The sequence below is a fragment of the Podarcis cretensis genome (assembly GCF_951804945.1).
Source record: "Podarcis cretensis genome assembly, chromosome: 7".
Lineage (NCBI taxonomy): Eukaryota > Metazoa > Chordata > Lepidosauria > Squamata > Lacertidae > Podarcis > Podarcis cretensis.
Window position 1 is genome coordinate 52,539,081 of NC_137176.1, and position 23,481 is coordinate 52,562,561.

At 41.0% G+C, this 23,481-nt stretch overlaps 1 long non-coding RNA gene across 1 annotated transcript in view; it reads left to right on the forward strand.

Annotated features, from left to right (window-relative positions):
- LOC307219886 overlaps window positions 1-13,320 on the forward strand; it is a 50,936-nt gene extending 37,616 nt beyond the window's left edge. Inside the window, exon 3 of the long non-coding RNA XR_013840638.1 lies at window positions 13,065-13,320. This is a non-coding gene — a long non-coding RNA (uncharacterized lncRNA). The remainder of the gene's footprint in view (window positions 1-13,064) is intronic.
- The last annotated feature ends 10,161 nt before the right edge of the window (window positions 13,321-23,481 follow it).

The window sequence follows — 23,481 nt, forward strand, 5'->3', positions numbered from 1 at the left end:
AGCAGAGACATGATTACACCAAATATCAGTCAATGAGAGTTCAAGTAAATCTCATATATGTTTGCCATAATGTTCCTTTCTTTTCATGTGGTAGTTAGTATGGCTGAATGTGTGGTGGCATCTATGAATATCTGTAAGTCTGATGAAGCCCAGTGAATATCCTTAGGTCAATCATTATCTCTCAGCCCATGATACATCACAGGGTTGTTGTGAGGAAAAAATAGAGAAGGGGAGAAGCATGTTCAGGAAATGTGATGATCATTATTCTTGTTCTCTTCTGAGTATCATGTAAAGTCTCATATTGTGGATAATGCACCCCATGAATTGAACTTCAGGGAAGAAATGAAATTCTCCCTTTCATACAAGACCTAGAAGCATGGGAGGAAAATGATTGACTCCCTTTAGAAAAGATGACAACGCTATCTTGATGAAAACCACCAAGCTGCTGTAAAAGATTTTAATAATGATTTTAAAGCAGTACATACACTTACACATTCAGAGGTCACCTTTGCTTGTTTAAACATGCCTTTTTGCTATCATTAGCATAATATACATTAACAAAACCTGAGAAACCACTGCGAATATCATTCAAATTACTGCCAACTTTCCTTTTGCTAGAGAAAGTGATCTTGGAGAAAGGTGACTTTGAGAAGTGAACTGGGGGGTACAGGGCAGTGAGGTAAAGTTTCACCCCATTGCTCCTGAAGGAGGGATGAGAACCTTCAGATGATGGACATCCATCATGCCTGACCACTGGCTGGGGCTGATGGGAGTTGTAGTTTAACAACAACTGAAGGGCCACTGGTTCCCCATCCCTGAACTAAAGGGTCTGTTGACAAGTTGTGTCACCATGGGTACATGGGACCAGATATCCCTTCTGCTTCTTAGTAAATATGAAGAGCCAAACCTAATAATAATAATAATAATACCCCGCTTTTCCCACTGATGGGACTCAAGGTAACTTACAGATAAAAACAATAAATGCTGAAAACATAGAGCAATAATTCAAATGCAATTAACCATTAAAATAGCCCTACTATTCAAGCATCCTGAAATCACAGACATAAAACTCCATTGAATTAATGTAACACTGACAGAACCTGACACACAGCCTGGAAATTCAGAGCTGTGGTTGGCATCCCCTTCTGAACTCAAGCCACTGTGCCTTTTATTTTCCACAGGAGCATTATTGCAGCTTTAAGTGTGGATTTCCTGGTTATTATTATTTTTATTTTCATCTGCATGTGTTTTCTGCCTTTATATTATTTAAATAATATAAATAATATAAAGGCACATCTACCACAAAAGAGAATGCATTGAAGTCTGACTCAGTGTTTGTATTGATAAAGCCGGTGTATAGATCAAGAAGCAAGACTAATATTGATCCAAACTAGGCCAAATCTTTCTAGATGGAAGGAAATCAAGGTAATTTGTTGTGCCGACATATAACACCAGTCAAAACCTTGAACACTATGTTCTGAGAAGCACAAGAAAGACATTTCCCACATCTTTATTTAGTATTGACTTCTACAAATGCAGACAATTTGGAAAGTTCAGTTAGGCATACCTTGGGTTCCATTCCAATATGCCCAGGTTATTGTTGTTGTTTTTTAGCTCTGAATTCTACATTGAATCTACCACCGAATCTCAGTAAACACAAGGCAAAATTAAGACCATCGTTCCCAATATGAATGCCGTTAGCTTTCATCTCCGCTATACAAAACTACCATGCTTCTTAGCAGCTAACAGATGAAGTACCAATATGATTGAGCAGGTTCACATAGATTATTTTCAAGGCCTCTTCCAGCTCAGAAAATCTGACTGTTCTGAAGTCTGATAGCCACAATTATTCCATAGTTATTCTTTTGAATACGCCTCACTGTCTCAAATTGAGACTTTTCTAATGATTAATCAGGTCCTCCCTTAAAGAGGGCACATATTGCAGTGAGACCTGGACAACCGACACCCTGTTTTGTGGGTGGGTTCAATTGGTTAGCCACAACACCCGATTGGTAGGTCCTTCAAAGCTGGGTACAATCTGGCCAATGGGACGCAGTCTAAACGGTTCGAGGGACCTATTTATGCCCATGCACGTGACCCAGAGCTTCCTCTTTCGGTGCGTGCATTCGGAACACCCACCCACCTCTCCCTACTTTTAGGGCTTGTTGCGCTTGACCTTGCTATGCCGTCGTGTGTCGTCTGTCGTTGGGACAGGGGCACGGCAGGAATTTTCCCCACTTGGCTGATAGGCTGTTGCCATTTGGGTTTCACCTGCCGCATAGCAAATTGTCACAACTTGTAAGGTTGCAGATAGGCTCTGATTCAGGTGATAGGGATGGGAGAAAGCTTTCACCATCCCTATGTGAAGGGTATACTGTTAAAGGAATCCAGGGACTCGATGGTTTGGTCAATCCCTGAGAGGGGGTTGGGCCCATGCCTGAGTCCAGGGGGACATTTGGGTGGCGGAGTTAGCCTGTGCCCGGCTTTCTGCTTACCCAGGTGTTCACCCTTGGCTGACCTATGCTGGTGCCCTGGGTCAGCGCTACCTGCATGCCAGGGAGCTAGTCAAACCAGAACCTATGCAACCAGTCACTTTCTGTAATCAATAAAATTGTGGCCTAAATTCTGCCAAAAACCAAACCAAAATTTTGAGTCAAGTGTGAATTTATTTAGGGGGGAGGTTTCTGGGTCTGAACACGCAATAATGGAAATACCTGAGTGCATAAGTGAGTATTTTACAACAGCTCTGTGTAATCATGGAAATCTGGCCACCATGAATTCCAGAATTAGTGAATGAGATGAATACATTTGCTGGGAGGCAACTCACCCTCATATCACACAATCATGCCCATATCATACTTCAGAATTGTTTGAATATTTATAAATCAATATTTACCCAATGCTTAACAAACTTCCTGACCCTCATAAATATACATTTCAGCTTTCCTTTAACTTACCCTTCCATTTTGAGTGAATTTTCTCCTTTTGAGATTAAATATGATTATGTTGAGTTTAATTGAGCAATTCCCTACTCACAGATATTGAATTTCGTAAAGCTGAGGCCACAAACAAGATCCTGGACACTATTTAAAACCAAGATCCTTCTATTTGTTTATATGGTTACTCAGGGCATATTATTTACACCACCTTGGTGGAGATGATAAAATCAGTGATACTTCCACTTCTAGAGGAACAGAGGAACTGAATGAACTGGTGAAGGCTGTTGGAACACGTTGTGTCTCTGAAGGCTATTTGCATCTTGAATTTTATATTTGTGCAAGTGTCTTTATATGTGACCTGTGTCTTTTACGTGATGACTTCCCATTTCCCATCCTTACCGTATCGGGTTGTATCTCACTGCTCAGCGGGTATTGTGTCAAGCTCAGAAATGCCTTAGGTTACGGGTTCTCTAGTCTCACTGATGACAATAAAATAAACTGTTGAGTTCGGAGCGCTGTGCATCCTGTCTGCTGAAGCCTTCTTCCTGTCTGTAGGAAGGCATTGTCTATCCCATGGGGAAAGTGTTTCTTGCCAGACAATGCAAAGCAGCTTCTCACCTTCCCCTTAGAACGAAAGAAAGGAAACCAGAGTGCTGCCAGCCAGAGATGAAGAGGAAAAACATGCCACATCATTTAGTGCTAATAATGACCAGAAATTCTTGATAGCTGCAAGGTATTCAGGGTATTCTCAGTTTTAAAAGAAGAAGGCGAATACTATGGTCAGATGGCTGCAAGTTTTAACACCCCTTTCCACTAGTGCTAATGTGGGACTTTTGATAGAAATTAGAATTCATAATAAATGCTTTGGGGATGTAGAACACTTCCTGAGCAAATAAATGAAGCTAGGGAGATGTAAAAATAATAGGATTGCTTTAAGAAAATGTTTTGTTTTGTATTTCTGTAGGATACAAAAAATGTCTCCGCTGCATCATACTAGCTTATTAGTTGTCTGCCATTGGATCCATTTCCTATGTCTTAGAGAAGAAAACAAGGAAAAGAGCAGATAATATTAAGATTTCAGATAGTATGCTGCTAATGTGAAAATATCCTAAGACCATTCATCATTATACTCCACCATTCAGTGGAAATGGGATAGAAACAATATTGAATGGGCTGATACCTAGGAAGACCATTGGTGATTTTATAATGGTGGATGATATTGGTTGCAAAGGCCAAATGGATCACAAGACCATCAGTCTAAATAAATGTATTTTCTTCTTTGTCTTTCCTCTGGCTAATAACTCTACAGAATTGGGAAATGGTTAGAAAGACTAAACTCTGCTAAGTGTTCTGATTGGTTATTCTTAGTGTCATACGGATGCCAATGAAGTCCGGTAAATCCACGGGCCTGTTTTCATTATTATGTAGAAATTCCATTTCATGACAGAAATAATATATTCCAGACAGAGAATTTCAGGGTGATAATTATACTTCTTGGGTGGTTAAAGTAACTCCACCTTAGTTGAGTGAGTAGATTTGCCTGCTGGCAAAAATGGCAAACCGTTTTTTGGTTTCAGCTGATTTTTTCTTTTAAGGAGAAAGGGAGGGAGTTTTGGTAATATATTTCAACATTATTGGCCAGATAAGAATAAAGTGATATTAGACCCTAGTATAAAAACTACATTTTTACTGACAATGTCAGCCTGCCCTTTACTTATAGAAATATCAGTCTTCCCTTTACGTAAAGGAGTTATACCTCCATAATGTCTGAACAATGGCTTGTGATGTAATCCAAAGTGGAAGTCAGCACTTTGGATGCAAAGTAAGCACTATAAATTATTGAGCTGCCATGAAAAGAAAAACCAAAACAGTTGTTGAAAATTTCCAAATCTCATTAATTTCCTATGCAATAAGAGGCATCATTCTGTATTTGTATTTAGAAGAAACAGGGGAAAGTGTGACAAATATATGAATTTAGTTTTACAACGGCATTTCTGATAAACTTTCTTAAGAATGCAAGAAGACCCAGCTGGATGAGGTCATCTGGTCCTGCATCCTGTTCTCACAGTGGCCAATCAGAAGCCTGCAGGAAACCCACAAGCAGGACCCAAGCACAAGAGCACTCGGCCCTCCTGCAGCTTCCAGCAACTTGTATTCAGAAGCATTATGACACCTGAGCAGGCAGGCAGAGCATAGCCATCATGGCTAGTACCTGTTGATGGCCTCCTCTTCCACGAGTTTCTCTAATTCTCTTTTAAAGTCATCTAACTTTTGCATTTAATGCTGCACAATATGCTGCCTTAACATGGACTCCACACAGCTGTGCACATGCATGTAATTAGGATATAGATAATCTCTGTCATGCAAAATGGTATACATTCCTCAACCCTTTTAAGTTAATAGGGGAACTCACATGGATTTAAATGAAGGAATCAAGATTGCATCCAAGGCCTTACATATCCTGGGCTGGCTTGGGGGCATATAAATTGCCCCATCAGCTGAGTTCTCTTCACGTGGTCCCAATCCTGATGTAGCACAACTTCCCACCCCATCCAGTGCATGGATGTGCACTGGTCAATGATGTCTCTATACATGAGCAGGCTTTCATGTGTTCTGGAACCCCAGTTGTGCAGGTTCCCACCAGAAAAGCTCTATGCCTAAGCTTTAGGTATGCAGGTTTCCCTTATGCAGAGGAAAATAGAACAGTGGTTTGCATACAATGGTTGATCTAACTTTTGCCAACCCTCTGCACCCTCAAACTGATTGCAGCCCTCTATATCATATCCTATATTATTCCAGAGGGTCCCTCTGTGTCACAGAGGGGCCAGGAAACTGCACGACACCTGGAGTGGGGCCAACAGCACAAGCCTACTGATGCTTATCTACACATGAATAAAATGTGAAAGGACTTTGGGCTGGATGGAAAAGTGGATTTCAGCACTTCAGAATTCTTCTAATCAAGAGTTAATTTCCCTCCCTTGTCCTCAAACACTCTGTGTTTCTCCTTTTTAGAGTTTCCTTCTTCAAGCTTTTAAGTCCAATGTTGAGAGTGATTAATGAGGGCAAAGATTACAATGAATGTAAAGTTCAAGAGTAAGGATGCTTATTTCTTTAAGATGGTTGTTTTTGAAGTGTTTTTCTCTATATTCAGCCCCATGGTTGGGCTGAAATACTACAGTACAGTCACTGGCCTATATGAATATTGTTTTGACAGGAAAGAATGCTTACAAACTGCAGAGCCAACTAATCAAAAGGTTCATGTTCTCAAAAGTAATTCCACATTTAGATAAACCATGCTCATAGTCCTGACTGTGGGGAGGGTGGTGGGGTGTGTACAGTTTTGTAGCCAGATTTAGATAGCAATGGGTGAGAAGCCCCAGAGGAATTTGCTTTGATTGCTGCTTTTAAATGTTTAGCAAAGTGACCAAGATGCTCTGCGTGTTCTGCATATTTTCCATCCTTTTTGTGATACGTACCGTATTTTTCGCTCTATAACATGCACCCGACCATAACACGCACATAGTTTTTAGAGGAGGAAAATCAGTAGGCATGTCACCCGTAGGCATTCCCTCCATAACACGCACAGACATTTCCCCTTACTTTTTAGGAGGAAAAAAGTGAGTGTTATGGTGCAAAAAATACGGTATTTCCTTCAAAAGTCACACTCTTTGCAATGTGCTAATTAGATTCACCTTTAAATGTGAACTGAAACAAATTTCTTCCCCATCCCTAACAACAGAACACAAGTTCTAAGAATAATGTAATATAGCATACACTGAGGAAATATATTTGGGAACCTTAGATCCGGTAAATAAAATCCCCTTAAAGTAGTGATGAGTGGGACCGGCAACAAAATGTTGCAGTGTGAAGTGCTCCTTGTTAGTGTTTCAGTCATCCAGTTATACCCTCTGCCATGATGTGTTAATCCGTTCCCCTTTCCACTCAGTTTTGCTTTCTTTGTTCCTAATGGTCAATTAGTGTTTCATGGCCACTGTATTTGCACAGTCCTCATTGTGCTATTTTGGGGGTTTCCACCCATTAGGCTTCTTTTCCTAAAGATCTTTTCTACTTTTGCAAACCTTGAGCTTCCCTGCCCCAAGACCACTGAAACCTCCTTCTTGGAAACAGATACTGTCATTTTGGCTACATAGTACTCACCTCTGAAAATTGGAAATAGAAGGAATGATATGATATGTGGTCCACCTCTGGCTCACATCGCCCTGCTCCCATCAAGCTCAAAGGTGTGTTTTTTTAAGCATTCTTGTTGGTTGAGGCTTAATTGGTTGAAACATGCTCCCACTTTCTGCCCCACCCCCTTTGCCTTCCTTGAGCAAAACTGGCCTTACCTTGAGGAAGGGGTAGTAAATGGTGGTGGTGGGAGCAGAGATAGGATGGTGATAGAAGGTGAGTACCATTTTGAGTTGAGCCTAGCTCAAAGTGGACTGAGACCAAGTCAGAATGAGGCTGGCTTATTTTGTGCCATGAGGAGATCGGTTTCCAAGCTTCTACTAACCAAGGGCTCACACCATCACTGTGATTAGTAACAGAGTCTTAAGCTACATTGCGTTGCGTTAAGCTGCCCCTGCCCAAATAGTTGCCTTGTAATTCTGCAGCAATCCTTCTAGAAAGGAATATAAAGTGATTCTTCACTTTCTTTTCTAGCAACTCAGTTCTCCACAGCGAATGCATTTACTTTGTGGAAATAATTGTTTAGACATAATGGTGTTGTTCTGTTTTCTTTCACTGGAAAACAGTTGTAATTGAAAATAAATTGTTATTCATCATTTCTGTATCCCCTCACATAATATATTGCTTCCTCTATTCTTTTCCAAACAGGCTAATTTAAATCAGGTTCCCTTCCCCATTTCAGTGCTTATTCAAATCACTGTCAGTGATTAGCTAAGGAAAGATTGTTTGGATGCTTCCAAATATAACTCTTTCTTCTTCTTCTTTTTTAAAAAGTTAGAATTCTTGTTCTTTTAATGGGTTGGTTGCCAGATTTCTTCAAAATTATAGCAGTTGCTTCCTGTTTTCAAAGGCTATCCCAAACCAGACGTGGAGACAGGCTAGCAAAACAAGATGCCTATATTAGGCTAAGCAATAATAGTTTTGTCCGACTGCAGGTGTCACAATGATTAGACACCCACCCACAGACAGCAAAGCAGGAGGCAGTTTCATTCAACCCTAAAGGGAGCTTATTGACCAGAGTTCATGCATCTGAGCTCATAAGGTCAGATTATACAAAAGAAGGCAAAGCTGCACTATTGAAGGCTGATAAACACCTTCCTTGCTTGATATTGTTCACTGTAACCATAAGAAAAGCAAAATACAAGTTGTTTTTTTGTTTTGTTTTAATGAGAGCTTTAATTTAAAAGTGATTGGGTTGTACCAGGTCAGTGCACATGTGCTTTTACAAAATAGGCACCCAATTTTTGCTCCCCTCCCTTGCAAGCTGCCCATAAGAGCCGAGGGACCCTCTGAAATAATATAGAATATGATATAGAGGGCTGCAATGGGTTTGAGGGTTCAGAGGGTTGGCAAAAGTTAGATCAACCATTGTATGCAAGCCACTGTTCTATTTTCCTCAACATGCACATGCCCGCACACACGCAGCTTTTCTGTGTCTTTCTTGGATAATATGATTGGATAGCCAATGTAGTGCTTTCCTGATTTCATTGGCCCACCAGCCCTAGTCAACATGGCCAACACTCAGTGCTGATAGGAGTTGTAGTCCAATAACATGGACTTTTGTACTTTCTAAATGTTCTGATGCAGTTCTCAGCTCAATGTATACACAAATACACAGTGAAGTGCATTTAAAAGTGAGTAATATTTTGAGAAGAAAATATATAGAGACATGCCCATTTTGGCAGAAAATATGTTTTTAAATACACATTTAAATGTGAATTTTCATATTTCTTTTTAAAAGGTTGGTCAAAGCAGAAATGAGACAGAATGTCCTTATGTGTACACACATGCCAAAATAACCTGTCGGGGAACAGATTAATATGCCTATCCCTTGATCCAGACTGATATAGTCAGTCATATAGTCATATAGTCAATACTGAAATAATTGTAAAACAATGGTTTTAGCAAATGCAGCTTGAGGAGGGGGCTAGACTTCTCAAAGGACCAACTGCTGTTTGTCAGGTGTACTGTAGAGAGGGTGTGTGGCTTTGAGAGAATCATGCCAAGCTTCAGCAATGATTTTTTTTTTTTTACAATCAACTCCTAAATATAAAGGTTGGTAATGAAGTTTTCACAGGATTCTTAATTCCAATGATGTCTTGATAATATTTATACTTATATTGTGCTCTTTATAAATGTATATGAATATTTCTTACTTGTCTTTTTCTATTTCTGTTCTAATGGGGCCCTTGATAAATGGGACCCACCCAAAAAGATGGGTTTTCTTCTGGCTACCAAATCTGATCAATCTGTTACTATTCTGTTAAAACAGCTCTTGACCCTTCTCTTCCCCTCACATCCAAAATAGCCCTCACTGCATTTGATGCAGTACAAGTTCTTTACAATGCAAAAAACTGTTCTTTTTTCATCTTCTTGAAATTAGCAACATTGTGTACTTACTGTTTTTAGGGGAGGTAAACCCTTTAAAAAGCCAATTTAAGCCTTAAAGGCAGCTTGTGGCAGCTGCCCTTACAGGTTTTGACAATTTAGTCCACTCCAAATAAACAGAGGAAAAGAAGAAACGTGTTTATTTAAGAACACTTGCAACACCAACAGCTTGTGTCAACCTGCTGATGAAAGTTCCCAAGGAAAGTGATTGCATAATTGTGATGGGGATTGACAGGGACTTCCTAGCCTTCCATTAAAGTCTCAAAGCATGGTGGCTCTACTAGCAGAACATGCTTACACTCATGCAAGATGGTCTCAAACATGCCTGGGACCATTTATCATTTTGACAGATATTGTCAATAGCCTGTGCAGGCCACTTGAAGGCATATGGAGTGAAACTTGGGTTTTTTTATGTGATATGATGGATTGGGCACATAATGTCCTCATTGTCTGAAATATTTACCATGAAGGATTTTTTTCTTTTTCTTTGCAGTGAAGCCTCAAAGTTCAAGGCAGGTTGGCGCTGTGAACTTACTTATACATATAGGCAGTGGCCATTTTTGGAGTGTCTGATATGTGCATGACCACATCTTTGCAGGGTTTTTCAATGGGTGTTCCTAGGGCATTGTGTTTATTGGCTTTACTGTGGTTCAGTAATGGTTGCTGTTTTCGGAGTCAGGAAGGATTTTGCCTGAAAACAGATTGGCCCTGTTTGCAGGTTTTGCTTTCCCCATAGCAATAGTCACAACTCTGGCGAATTGGGTGGAATACTTCTACTTTAACATCAGGCAGCAGGGTGTGGGGTGGGTGTGGGTGAAGTGGTTCATCCCCCCACCTCTGAACAGTGTGCTAACAGGGTACACCATTAGAGGGGTCTCACTGGAATTCTCTGCCCTAAAGCCAAGGTGTATGGCAGATGGGCCATAGAGCTTCCTTCAGAGGCTTGGATGGGTCATCTGTGTAGACCTGTGTCTTGCAGAGGAGCCATTAATCCTGGGTTTAACCCTGTCATGTGAGAGTGCTCCACCAGCAGGGCTGTGAGAGATATATACCCAATGCCTAAGCCAAGTCCAACCAACATCTGGAATCAATAAAGTTGCGGCCAATTTTAATCCCAGAACATTGTCCTGTCCAGTTTGTTCTCCTTCACAGGCTGGGCCTTGCTTCTGAGGGAGGGGACACCAAGAGAGGGTCTGCAATGGGCCCAAGTCCCTCATCCACCATCAAATACTACCCCCTCCACCTCTCAACCCTGGAAGGCTCCAGTTACTGAAGGTACTGTATGCTTTCACTGGGTGGGGTGGAGTTATAAAACTATTTCAGTAACTCCCATCCACAGATTCTTATCATAAACAGTATTGAACAACCCTGACAAATAACCAATGTCAATATTAGTAGTAACTAGAAATAGGCACAGACAGATATGATAGCAGATGCAAAACAAACACCAACCTCACTCTAGTGGTGTCCCCAAAGATATTTCAATATTCATGCACTTAAAAATTTTCTGTTTCCACTAAACTGAAATCTCATTTATTTAGTAAAGATGATGCATGTTGAGCTACCTGTTTTGTTATAAATGACAATCTCTCAGTCATCAGTTGTATCATGATATAGAATGGTTTTTCAGAAAATGTTGGCACACAGAATGCTCTGACATTTGGCCATTACTTTCTGACACGCCATTATGGGTTATTCTATAAATTGGTTATAGTTTCTCTCAGTCGTTCTTTCTTTTATACATTTGTATTATCTCTGGATTGTTATTGTATGTTTTCCCATTAAAGCCAAATACAGTATGTGGGAGTGAAGGATTTGGCAGCGAGTGGTCCAGTCCTATATGGTGCCGTGCTCACCTGAAGGCACTTGAGATGTTAGCTTCCTCTAGAGACACACTAGAACTTGATTTCTTGGCTTGCTTTTGTGTTTTTGTGCACACACGAAGTGTGTGTGTATGTGTGCACCTTAGCATGTTTAGGACACAAAAGCATTTCCAGATGAATGGATAATGTCCAAATGTTTGCTTTTTGACAGTTAACATTGAAAACAAGGAGGGTTTTTTTTTGTCACGGTCAGTCTCCTTTAATTATTTGCACCAAAAAGCTACAACAGTATTTGTTTTCCAACAAATCACAACCTTGTGATAACCAGTGGACCAGTGGAGCCTGAGGATACCAAGGTTCATCATTCTAGCACCTCTGTGAAATGTATAGGGTGAATCTTTGGATATTTCCCACCCTTTCAGGATTGCTGTACAGCTGTTTTTTATCATATGTCTACCATGCTATGTTGTTGTTGTTAAGAAAGAGAAAATCCAAATGGCTCACAAATTAAAAGAAAACATTAAAAACAATAACATGCAATAAAACAATATTAAAATATACAAGCTAAACAGCATGGAGACTACAAAATGGAAGAACCCAATAGGGGGATGCGAAGCACCAACCCTCTCTCTGCAAAGCCTTTTCAAGCAAAAGTGTCTTTTTTTTTATTTAATTTTTATTGATTTTCAATACATGTTGAAAAACAAAACAACACACCCATATAAACCAACGCATACATATCAACCAACAAAAACAGAAAACAAACAAACAAACAAAAAAAAAGAAAAAGAAAAAGAAAAAGAAAGAACAAAACACACCAATACAACATTACATTAAGGACTTCCCTCCATCACGGTTTGAGCTCTATTTTAACCTTATCTCCCTGCGGTTTGTTTTTACCATCTGTATCAATACCTCTCAGGCTTTATATTGTACCTACTGCAAAAGTGTCTTAATATAATGACATAAAGGTGTGAAGGGGCCACATAAAGGTGTGAAGGGGCAGGTGTGAAGGGGCCACATAGACATCCCAGGGGAGGCACAGGTGAGATAACAATTGCAATGCATTCTCTGCTCAGAAAAAATTCAATAGAAAGGAATAAAAATGTTAATAAGACCAAGTGTTAATAAGACCAAGTGTTTTAATACAGTACCTTTACTAATAGTTTCAAAATTCCAGATGGCCATTATAGCCAATTACCTGTTGATAGGCTAAGGAAGCAAATCTCATCATGAGCTCACTTCCTTCCGTGGGCATTGTTTCATACAAAAATAAATCTACATGTGCCCGTACAAATGTTCTTGCAAAGTCTGGCAAGTAAGTGTTAACAGGATAACTTTTGGAATGTTGCCTAACTTTAAAAAACAAAGTGCAATAATTTGTGAGTAGTGGCCAACAGAACAACCAGTTCTTACTGCACAAAGGCAAAGTATTGGAACCAGCATGGGCTGTGGAATCTGAATGGCTATATATCTGGTGTTGGTGGGAAGAAAAGAGAGTGCTTACTTTATGGTCACCAGTGGCAGGCTGCTGAAAGTGACCCATGCTTGGCTCATAATCTTTGGGAGTACTCGTGTGATCCTCCCTATGATATTTTGAGTCTGCAGGGACTCCCCCAGATGATCTGATTATGGGGCATTCATCTTCATTTTGCTTGCAAAAAACTTATGTGGCTATTATACAATACTGTCTCTTTACTGAGAATTCGTTTGGGTTTGTTCACAGGGAAGTTAGAGAACAATGACCATCCATCTTGATGTGCATGGGAGGAGATTGTCAAAGAGGAGGAACTTGTGGTGAGTCAGACCAAGGGATCCAGGGCCTTCAGGGGAAATGGCAATCTAGCCTTCCCTGGACAATACAGGCAGTTGCTTCTTAGACCATGAGGCAGATGCTACCAAGGCTGAAATGTTCCATATTGGTTGGGATGAACTCAGACTCGCCTTTGAATGTGGAGCGCTCGTAAAAATATGAAACTCAGCAATAATTCCCCCAAAGAGAATTGGTTTGTTGACATTTTCTAATGTTTTCAATGAACTTCTTTCTGTAGCATCTTATGCTGTTTTAATAGAGCTAATATAAAAAGAGGGGGGTGCACTACATTTCATATGTAATGCACACATACTGAAGAAATAGAAGCAGATGGCCAACAATTGCAATCAAAAAGAAATTAAGATGGTTGTCAAAACATTGTGCAAATGAGTGATCTTTTCTGGGCAAGCATACAAGAGGAAAATCTATTTAGACAAGCAATGCTTCTTAAAAATGGCTATAACATGAGGCCCTAAAAGCCAACCACTTTATAGCGTTCTTCTAATTTTGCACCTTTTTTCTGTCCTTTTTTCTTCTTACACTTGGCATAATCTGCACCATACACCACATGATTTTTCTCACCCCATTTAAATCTCAGTTTAACACAAATAGCACCAAAATGAAGCCACTCCCTACAACCATAGCACATGCATGCCAAGGCCTACCTATTTTCATGTGGATAAACAGGATTCAGCACAGAGTTTTGTTTTAAATCAAGACCTTCAGACATGGTATAATGTAAGAATCAGCAACCATAGAGCATCATGTCCCATAAATGCCTTATTTATTGTGCAGGGATTTCTTGCAGATTTACAGGAGGTCACCTTTTTTCTGATGGGAGCTGCATTTCCTCAGGGACATTCTGCTGGGGACTGCATATTGGAAATCAGCAGAACAGGAGCCCCAAGTGGGTGGGGCCCGGACCAAATATGGGTGGTGCCATTCCCTTTTATTTATTTCTGCCACTCCTTTGTTTTCCACTCTTTCTCTTTCTGCTAGCTACTTTCCCCTTCCTCCTCCTCCTTGCCAGACCTATGGCTCACTAAAACTGTGATAAGGGTTATGTGTTGTCCACCTGTCACCTACAGCATCAATCAAAGCGCCCTCTAAGTTCAGTGGATCTTATTCCACTCCTAAGCAAGTTTCCACAGGATTTCATGAACATAGGAAGTAGCCTTGTACTAAGTCAGACCATTGGCACATCTCACTTAGTACTGTCTACACTGACTGGTAGTGGCTTTCCAGGTTTCAGACAAGAGCCTACTGGGAGAGGCTGTATAATTGATAGACAAGAAATGCTTGAGAGGAGCACAGTTGCTCTTGGAAACCTAGCTCCAGGTTCTCAAAAGGTCCATTACCAAACTGGATATGGAACATAAACCAGTTTCCATAGTAGTAGTTAGCAATGTTTCAGCCAACAAGTCAAGGAGAGAAGAGATCAAATAAGCACCACATCTAGTATAAGGCTTACGTATTGGTCCTAGGAACCAGGCAAACAAAATCAAGAGGCATTTGTTCTTCAAAAACACAAAATGCCAACAGACAAAAGCAATCCTACAAGTCTAGGAATTAAGGAACAGCTTGTCCTCTATGCAACGCCTGTATTTTGCTTCCAGACATTTGTGAACATCTTTGAGGAAGTGCCAAATATTCCGGAAGTGGAGGAGTTATAGTCATCTCTGAAATATTGTGGGGAAAATAGGGGGGAGGGGAGGAGACTCTGGCTCAGATGAACAGGGAAAAACAGTTTTGTGGCAGGTCACTCTGGCTCTCGTTGACCTTGGCCCAGTTGCAAGAGTCATATTTCAGATACATTAGCTGCCCTTGAACAATTTCTCTAGTGTCTTATAGCTACAAACATCTTTTCTTCTGCATGAAATGTGCTGGTCTGTTTCTTCTTTCCTTCTCTACCTCTCCATCCTCTGCCAAGGTAATCCAGAGAATAATTCATGCTCCACTCACTGGATTTTCATTTCTGAGGATTCAGGAGACTTTAGAAAGGATTTTACTCTCCCCTGTAGGAAAGTAAGTGAAACATAAGACAATGGGTTGATGTTTATACCTTCTATCTGAGTTCCTGAAGAAGATGGCTGTCATTAACACACAATAATAGCTCAGTGGTCAAACATCTGCTTTGCATGTGGAAGGTCCCTGGTCCACTACCATGTTCATGTAGGCCTGGGAATATTCCCTGGCTGAAACCCTGTAGACAATACTGAGATAGATGGACCAATGGTCTGTCTCACTATAAGGCAATATCAGATGTTCCTATGTTACTACGACATCACAATATGTGTTGGAAATTCCCATATGTACACAATAATTCAGGGAGAAGAGAGAATTAATGTAATTTTACCCCCCTTCTCTGACAGGAGTGTTCTGTGAATAGAATTCCACTTACAGGAAATCTGGATCCAACACAAACACACAAATAAACTTTGAATTTTTTTTTTATAGAATATTTATTAAAGTTTTCAGAAATAATACAATAAAAAGCCAGAAAGAAAAAACAACAAAAATTCAAAAATACAAAAATAAAAACAACAAAAAACAACAACACATAAAGTTTCCATTCCTTATTTTCTTTTAACTTATTTTCCAGACCTCCTCATACCTCCCTTTCTTGTATTCCAATTGAAATTGTTAGTTCAGCAAATCCTCACCATTAGTTTTTATCTCTTAAACATTACAGCTGGAAACCACTTAATTTCTGTCCAACATCATTCTAACATTCATCAATTTTACAATATTTCTGTAAGTAATCTTTAAATTTCTTCCAGTCTTCTTCCGCCGACTCTTTTCCCTGGTCTCGGATTCTGCCGGTCATTTCTGCCAGTCCCATATAGTCCCATTATCTGATAATAATGAAGCCAATCTCGCACTTTGTTTTTTAGTTTCTCAAAGCTCTGCAATTTCAGTTTATTAAAGTTTGAAAATTTATGTCCCACAAAAGGTTCTGTGCCTCCCCTACCAGGCTTTGACATGGTGCCCCTTCAGCTCAGCACCCAGGGTGTGACTTTTGAGCCGAAGAGTGATATATACATAAATAAAAGCAATAACAGCAACATCAATGTAATGAACAAATTTCAAGAAAAATATAGTTAGTGATGGAAAAAAGAAAAGGCACATGAAATCTGCATGGCCAAGTCAATTTTATTTGCAGAATTCTAATTTGGGTCCAGTAGGTAGCTAATTTTAACCTGCCGGAGGTTAGTTATTTTGATTTCTCCCCCCTCCTAAAATACCAAAAAGGATTAAGCTGTAACATGGATTAAGCACTTGTCAAGAATAATTTTGTTAAGTGAAACAGTATGTATGAGGACTAGATGGCTCAGTGCTCTGGTGATGGGATAGCTTTCTAGGTCAGCGGTTCACAAATGTCCTAGTTCAGCTGCAAATCAAGTTAATCAGTACATTTTAAAAAGTCCCCTGCCCAGTGGTGTAAGCTGAATGAATTAGTGACCACAGTATGTTGCTAGCAGAATCCCCACATAAATGTATATCTGCCAAATGACCAGTTTCTTTTTTCTAGATAGATAGTAGAGATCAGATAGAACTTTTTTGCTTTTTATTAATAAGTCTTTATGTGCCCCTATCTGGCATTCATTAAAAGTGCATTATGGGAACATCTCCTCTGCTGCTAGATATGCCATGTGGTTCTGTGGCTGGGATCCTAAGAACTGTGCATGTACACTGCTATAAGTTTGCCTCCTCATTTTCCTGCAGCTGCTTCTACTGCAGAAGAGGCAACGGGTTTTTCAAACGGAAAAGTGGCTTGTCGCTTCGGCAATGATAACTGCTGCAGAAAAACCAGAAAGCAGATTTTTAGTTGTGCCTGTGGTTCTCTTCCAGGCACACACACCCTTCCAATGGATAATGTACATTTGGTATTGATATCATTCTAATTCTGAAATGAGAAATCTTTCTCAATGCAATTTAACATCAAGAGAAAAAGTGAAGCTGGATTTAAGGAAGCAAATTCAGATTCAAAGAAAAGCTGAACCTCTAGCTTTAACAAAAGCCTGCTGGGCAGTATCATGTTTCCTATGCTGAATCTCAACCAAAGATTATACATTGTTGGATAAAATGTGAGTTTTGTTTTGCTGTTGCTGATTTTTTTTTTAAATTTTAAAAAAACAACAACATTTGCGCTATTCTGGGTACATGGAAATCCTCTGGCCAAAACAGCTTTCCACCCATATCAGTGGAGGTAGCCAATATATATGTGCATTCTTCTGTGAAGGCAGATGGACTTCTTCTGTTGACATGAAGCAGGTTTTCTGCACACATAATATTAGTGCACTATGTGCATGTAAGTTTATATGCATATGCCGTATTGACCCAAATATAAACCGCACCTTTAAAATTGGAGGGGGGGGGGGAGGAGAAAAAAACCTGAAAATAAGCCGCTCCATTCCTCGCTGCTCCTGGCTGCATACTGGCAGTGGGGGGAGGGAGCAGTGCTGCGTTGCCAGCGGCCTTTCCTATTCCTTGCTCTCTCCCTTCCTGGCCTTGGGGGAGAGGATGGGGGACTATGTGTGGGGCAGGCACCACTTTGCTGCGCTTCTGGCGCCAGCCGTAAGGTCACAAATATAAGCTGCACTTTAACTTTTCACAGTCAGAATTTGGGGGAAAAGTAAGGCTTCTATTCAGACCAATACGGTAAGTGCGTATAAGTTTACATGGCTTTTGGGATTGGGAACTCTGATTCCTACATCCAAAAAGAAAGGATGGGGGGGGGAAAGAAACCACATCAGTTTCCTGCAACTGAGAAAAAGAAACAGAAATACAATTTAGCTGTTTGGCTGTACAAATCTAACTAGTTGGAAATTGCAAGGCTTAGCACAGCTTCTCCTTTAGAGCCATCTTCTGCTAGTAAAGCATGGGCATTAGAAGTCAGGGTCTGTTTTCTTGAAGAATTATTCATATCTCATTACATTTAATAGACAACATGCTTGCAAAATCCTAGGTAAAGGTAAAGGTAAAGGTACCCCTGCCCGTACGGGCCAGTCTTGACAGACTCTGGGGTTGTGCGCCCATCTCACTTAAGAGGCCGGGGGCCAGCGCTGTCCGGAGACACTTCCGGGTCACGTGGCCAGCGTGACATTGCTGCTCTGGCGAGCCAGAGCCGCACACGGAAATGCCGTTTACCTTCCCGCTGGTAAGCGGTCCCTATTTATCTACTTGCACCCGAAGGTGCTTTCGAACTGCTAGGTTGGCAGGCGCTGGGACCGAGCAGCGGGAGCGCACCCCGCCGCAGGGATTCAAACCGCCGACCTTTCGATCGGCAAGTCTTAGGCGCTGAGGCTTTAACCCACAGCGCCACCTGCGTCCCCGTGCAAAATCCTAGCCTTGCTAAAAAAGGTGTACATCAGATGTTCCTTCTCCATTCACATTGCTGCTGCATTACAGTGAGGCATAAAAAGGCAGACACTGTTTCAATATCAGGAATTGGGAAAGTGGTCCATGGATTTTAAGGAACAGGGCTACACACACACAAAGAGAGAGAGTCCTTGGATCTGGCTGAACTTCTCCTGGCACTGCAATTATTTTAAACAGGCAGTTGCTCTCAAAGGCCAGGTGTTGGCAACTCTATACAGGCGGGAATATTGTACTGGAATCAATGCATTCCTTGAAAGTGGAACTAGCGATGAGATGCAACCTCAGCTGAACTTGAACTAAGCAGGGAGAAGCCAGATTAATTCGGGTATTGTCATTTTATATACGAAGCTCACACACCTCAAAGCCGTCGCGAGACAATACTAACAGTAAACAAACCATAATGAATTCATTGCCGAGTGTCTAAACCTGGCTTTTAACAGCATTGTTAAAGCTCCAGTCTCAGACACTGTGAAGAGCTTTGTTGCTTCGTTCCCATGTTTCTAGGGGGATTTCCAGCTTTACTTTACCAAGAGTGATCCTGACAGCTTACTGTAATTGCTTTGCCAGTATGGCACAGTGAAGCTACTTGCTACAAAACCTGGTGCTTCTTGCAGAAACAGGTTATTTGTGTGAGTGCAACAAGTGTCTCCTTTCCTCCCTGAAAGAAGATTGAAGAGTGCCACAGGGGGGCACTCTTAAGAACAGATGTAGGTCATCTTTCAGGTGTGCTCCTTACCTGCGAACCAATCACATAGCACTTCAATGCATTTAGGTAGCAAAAGGGATGTACTGTCTGTACTATATGCCTTAATTTGGTGATTGGATTTCGGATAGGCTTTTTTTTTTAAAGGAAAAATAAAAAGATTAGGGTTTGACTCTCTGGTAGAGCTGCAGAAAATGCGTCATTGGAAAGGCAAAGCTCTTTCGGCTGTTCATCCCAAAGGGCAATGCCTGAGCTGTCCCCTGAGTCTGAGGCTGCCCCAGAGGTTTGATAGAACTCATCAAGGCTGAACAGTCAGTGCTTTGCAAAAGTTTATCTGTCATGTGATTCCAAATAATCCTTGAGTCTTGAGGGCTAATTGCAGGAAATGGTTTTTTGGCAGAGTTTTGGAATTTTTCCCTCACCCCCCAAACTACTAATCTAAGCTTTAGCTGGAAGTTTTTCCTTCCACCCCCTTAACAAATTTTGCATTATTAAATGTGGTAGGTAATATATCAAGGAGGAAAGAAATAGAGTAGGAACTAGGATCTGCAGCCAGGTTCTAATTAGATGGATTTTATGTGTTTGCATTGTGCAGATTTGAAAAGAGCATTTGTCTAACAGGAACTTATGGACCTACTTAAACTGCAATGGTGAAAAATAGAGGTGTGTGCCAATGCTGTTGAAATGTAGTTCTGTTTCTGAAAAGTGGGCAGAGCTAGGTTGGTTGACTTGTTTGAGCCACTCTGATAGAAAGTTTAATCCCTTCCCTTATGATTAGGAATGATCATGTTCATAGTCCACTGACTGCCCTGCCCTGATGTCACAGTGGGGCTAGGCAGGGAGAAATCATTGGCTCATCAGCTCTGATCTCACAGCAGGGCTAGGCAGCTAAGTGCTGAGGCATCATTTCATTGCTTAATCACATGAACTACTTAAAAACAACAACAGTTATGTATTTGGGGAGGGGACATAGCCTAGTGACATGCTTTGTATGTAGAGGGACCCAGGTTCAATCCTTGACGTCTTCACATAAAAAGGTTAGCAGGTACTCTGCGAGTCAGAGTAGACAACACTGGGCTAAATGGACAAGTAGTCTGCCATGGCTCAAAGCAGTTTCCTATGTATTGTCCTCAGGCTGTGGGCTTCTTGAACTATTGGTTCAAATTGTTCAAGCAGGTCTGGCACTATATAATGAACAGCTATTGGCCATATATACAAGCAGCAAACGATGTCTGTCTGTGATTGCCAGTGCAGATTTCTCAGGGATCCATCTTGTATGATCCACACACAAAATCACAGTTGCAAAGATGAGTATCATTTGAAAATAACCAATCCTTTATTCAACACCACGTTATAATGCGGTTGCAGATATTTGGTGCTGAAATTAAAATAGTAGTGACCAGCTAAGTTCCCACTATTTCTTTAATGTAATACATTTATATACCTGTTTTCTATTTTCAGAGCACTCTGATTGGCTTGTGTTAGTAAAAATGGCAATGCAACAATGGTCACCGTAAATGTATTTATATACCATATTTTGTACAAATATATCTGTGTTCAAAGTGGTTCACAAAAAAATTAAAACTGTCTAAATACAGTACTGCAACAATATGTAATAGAAAATATAATATCATTGCTATTAACCCTGCAACAATTAACAGTTCATTTAACATACATCCATATTTAAGTGAGCATAAGGTAAAAGGTAAAGGTACCCCTGCCTGTACGGGCCAGTCTTGACAGACTCTGGGGTTGTGCGCCCATCTCACTTAAGAGGCCAGGGGCCAGCGCTGTCCGGAGACACTTCCGGGTCACGTGGCCAGCGTGACATCGCTGCTCTGGCCAGAGCCAGAGCCAGAGCCAGAGCCGCACACGGAAACGCCGTTTACCTTCCCGCTGGTAAGCGGTCCCTATTTATCTACTTGCACCCGGAGGTGCTTTCGAACTGCTAGGTTGGCAGGCGCTGGGACCGAGCAGCGGGAGCGCACCCCGCCGCAGGGATTCGAACCGCCGACCTTTCGATCGGCAAGCCCTAGGCGCTGAGGCTTTAACCCACAGCGCCACCAGATTGCCAATAAATCAAGTAATATATAGATATATTCACATTCAAAAGTACCCCCAAAGCTAATGTCATTAGTATCTAGCACACATACAGACACCTTCATCATTTATCTTCAACCCCAAAGGGAAGAATGCTCCTTCAGAGCTTGTCTGGAACTAGCCCCCTTACAAAGGCTTCAGAGTGGAGCAAGGCAGGTGGAGACAGGTGGACTCAGAAATGTTGTAACTTCAGTTTAAAAGAGAGCATTGATGGAGTCAACTAGATTTAATTCAGGAGGCTGCTCCAGAGTGGTAGAACCACCACTGAGGAGTCCCTGTTGTTCATGTAAAATGAGCACTGTCTCCAAGTAGAATAATAGAATTTTAGCGTTGGAAGGAATGCTGAGGGTCATTTTGTCCAATACTCTGCAATGCATGACAGGAGACCATCTAACCTCTGGTTCAAAGCCTTCCTGATGTTTAGTTGGCATCTCCTTTCTTGTTACTTGAATTCATTGGTTCAGGCCCTACATTCTGGAGCAGGAGAAAACAAGCTTGCTCCATCTTCCACGTGACAGCCCTTTAGATATTTGAATGTATTTTAATATTCTGTTGGAATATGTTGGAATATGTGGCTGTGGAAACCCTATCAGATGGGCGGGGTATAAATATGATGATGATAATGATGATGGCTATCATATCTCCTAGTAAGAGCCTAAAGTCCAGGCAGATCCTTCTCTTACATTGCATTTCAGGGGGTTGGACTAGATTACCCTTGAGATCCCTTCCAGCTCTATGGCTGCTAAAGTCTGGTTGTTGGGTGTTTGGAAAGTGCTGCACAAGGGACTCTGACAGGTGTCAATCACATGTTGTCATCAGAAGATTGGCAGATATGTTATGTCTCAACTACCTGTCAAAATTGGCCCATTGGGGTGGAAGATCTCCACTCTTGCACTACAATGATGTTATGATCAAGTTAAAACTCATTGCTGATTTTAGGAGATAAAAGTTACAATGGATCCCCCCTCCCCCGCAATATTACACAGAGCTTTGATACAAGGGATATCTCTGCCTGGTTCATCTAGGGAGGTATGAAGATCCTATGGGTGTGTTTGAGAAATGGAATAGATTGGGATAATGCAGTTGCTTTCAGATCCTTGGTCAGTAGAAACCTTGCTGAAAGTATACAGTGGCTGCTCTTGCTTAAGATGGGTAGAGTTCATTGCTGGGTATCAGAAACTGGGCTTCCTGTCCATAAATTTGTAAGAAATTAGGAATTGCACAGGATTTCTGAAGTGGGGAATATGAAAAAATGAAAAGTGTAGAACGCTCTACTATAAAGAGCTTGGGATCACATCTTTAGCTGACATATATGAAGATAGAGCTTTGCAGCACATTACTTGCACTTGCAGAAAAGAGTGATCTCAGAGTATGCCAGTGTGCCGTCAAGACTTCAAAGGAGCAGGCAACATCATGTGATCTTTGCATGGTTTTGAAAAACATGGTTTACTTTACTGTGGTGGGTAAGGGCTGCAGCTCAGGGGCAGAGTATTCGCTTTCTATGCAGAAGCTCCTAGCTTCAATCCCTGGCATCTCCTTAGAGAGTAGCTGCCAGTCAGTGAATACAATATGAACTGGATGGACATATCAGGCAGTTTTCCCTTGTTCCTATTAGCTCTGAATCATGGTGCATCTGAAGACAAGACGTTTTCAAAAAAACGTCAGTAGAGTCCTAATGTGGTTTCCTATTTTGTCTACTTTTCCTTTAAGTCATCTTGTTTGCTTAGTCATTTCACTTGTCTATGTGTGTGAGCACAAGTACTTCTTCTTGACTCGCTTTGTCTGTCTCCCTGATTCCTGGAGTCAGCCAGCAACATGACAGGACTTGCTTGTTTACATAGCTCGGAGGGCTATGACAACATATCAGAATGTACAGGTGCCATGCAGTGATGCAGGATCCAATTATGATCAGCCAAACAGACAGTTTAATAGGGAATTTCTTAGCATTCAAACTCTTGCATCTCTCATTATGCTCAATGTAATAACCTGCTTACTTTGTGCCTTTTGTCTATTCCAAATGAATACTTTTTGTTGAAAAAAGCAAATGCGAAACAGTTGTGTTAATTGAGGAGAGAATAAAATTCATAAAACATGTGGTTAAGTGCAATTTCCTCATAATTGCAGCAAATGTGCTGCCAAGGCAAT